Source organism: Piliocolobus tephrosceles, chromosome 10, assembly GCF_002776525.5.
Source record: "Piliocolobus tephrosceles isolate RC106 chromosome 10, ASM277652v3, whole genome shotgun sequence".
NCBI lineage: Eukaryota > Metazoa > Chordata > Mammalia > Primates > Cercopithecidae > Piliocolobus > Piliocolobus tephrosceles.
In genome coordinates this window covers 112,254,778-112,256,700 of record NC_045443.1, presented here as the reverse complement: position 1 = coordinate 112,256,700, position 1,923 = coordinate 112,254,778, and the positions used below count along the sequence as shown (strand labels likewise).

The window sequence follows — 1,923 nt, the reverse complement described above, 5'->3', positions numbered from 1 at the left end:
TATTCTTGTCAGAATAGCTGATGATTTTCTGTTATGTATTTTGGTTTATTATTATAGTAGGCCTTCCCTCCCTTGAAAAATCCATTCAAAATATGTCAATCCTTGAGGTAAAGAAGTTTAACCAAAATACCATCCTGATTTTTTTTTTTTCCCCAAGACGGAGTCTTGCTCTGTCTCCCAGGCTGGAGAGAAATGGCACAATCTTGGCTCACTGCAACCTCCACCTCCTGGGTTCAAGCAATTCTCCTCCCCAATAGGGATTACAGGTGTGCACCACCACACTCGGTTAATTTTTGTATTTTTTACTAGAGACGGGGTTTCGCCATGTTGGTCAGGCTGGTCTCGAACTCCTGACCTCATGATCTGCCTGCCTCGGCCTCCCAAAGTGCTGAGATTACAGGCATGAGCCACTGCACCCGGCACTGATTTTTTTAAAGAAAAAAATATAAAATTCCTTTAGCTTGATGAATAAAAATCATCTCTTCTTGTTCTACTCCGGTGAGCAAAAATGTGTTTTATACAGTAAAGAATCCAGTCATTTATTGGCAAACCAAAGGTAAGAACCCGTCATTTACCTGTTCTACTCAAACACAGTTCAACACTGCCATGTTCATATATACTTAAAAAATAATTACCACCCCTCTTCTGGTAGACAAAGTTTTGGAATAGCAAGAGAATTGCTTAATGTTCGAATCCAGTCACTTATTGGCAAAGCAAAGGTGAGAACCCTTCCTTTACCTGCTCTACTCAAACACAGTGCAACACTGCCATGTTCTTATATACTTTAAAAAAAGTAATTACCAACCCTTTTCTGGCAGACAAAGTTTTGGAATAGCAAGAGCATTGCTTAATGTTCGAACTGCGTCTGTCTCCTGTTTCTTTTTCAGGAGCGATGCATGGGTATTGTTAGCCATGCCCAAAGCCAGCTTCTTCTCATTGTTTCTTCAGTCTGTTCAGACACCTTTTGCCCGAAGCAACTGGACAATATCTGCATAACCCTTCCAGGCAGCAGCATGCAAAGCTGTGTCTCCCAACTTGTTCTGTTGGCTCAGTTAAATCCTCGGTTGAGTAAATAGCATTTCCACTGTATCTCTGAAATCCCCATGACAAACCTAGTCTAAGGCAGTGCTTCCAGCCCTGTCTAAGCCATTAACACCCACTTGGTTGTCCAAACACTCTCACAACCAACTCAAGTTGCCTCTTTTTGCTCCTTCAGACATAGATTGTCAATGGATTCTGCCTGCTCAGCCACATAGTCGCTTGGAGTTAGTCCAGTCCTGCCTTTGGAGGTGCCTTTCCACCAATTGACATCATTCATATCAGTAATGTAGATGATATCACCTGTCTCAAAGCATAGTTCATCTGGAGTTCTGGGTTCAAACGTATAGAGGGCTCTGAAGACTTTATCTTACCCTGGTTTGACTGGTTTGGGTGGCAGGTTTGACATCTCACTTCCTTGAGCTGCAAATTCTAAAGATGACGCTGGAAAGCCCGGTTTGCCTGCTACCTGGCTCTCAAACGCCTCAAGGTTACTTTTTGTCTAGTTTACAGTTGTTTGCCTTCAAGGACTGGCGCCCACCCTTGGCTCTCAATGCTATTTCATTGTATGGATATACCACGTCTTGTTTATCCACTTACCCACCGGGGAACACTTGGCTTCCTTCCACCTTTTGGCTATTGCAAACAATGCTGCTATGAATATAAATGTATCAATACCTCTTCAAGTCCTGCTTTCAGTTCTTTTGGGCATATATCTAGAGTGGAACTGCTGGATTCAACACCCTTTGTTTTTACTTTTTACAAGCCTCTTCCCTCTGAGACCACCAGCTGGGGTTTGCCACAGAGAAAACAAGAAAGAATGAGCTGATCTCTGTTCTGGGGTTTCTGTTAAGGCCAGTTCTAAATGAATTTTGAGACCCTCTT

General features: G+C 42.7%; 1 pseudogene; it reads right to left on the bottom strand.

The window, feature by feature from the left end:
- Positions 1-797: 797 nt before the first annotated feature.
- Positions 798-1,416, bottom strand: LOC111538856 (annotated as a pseudogene).
- Positions 1,417-1,923: the final 507 nt, after the last annotated feature.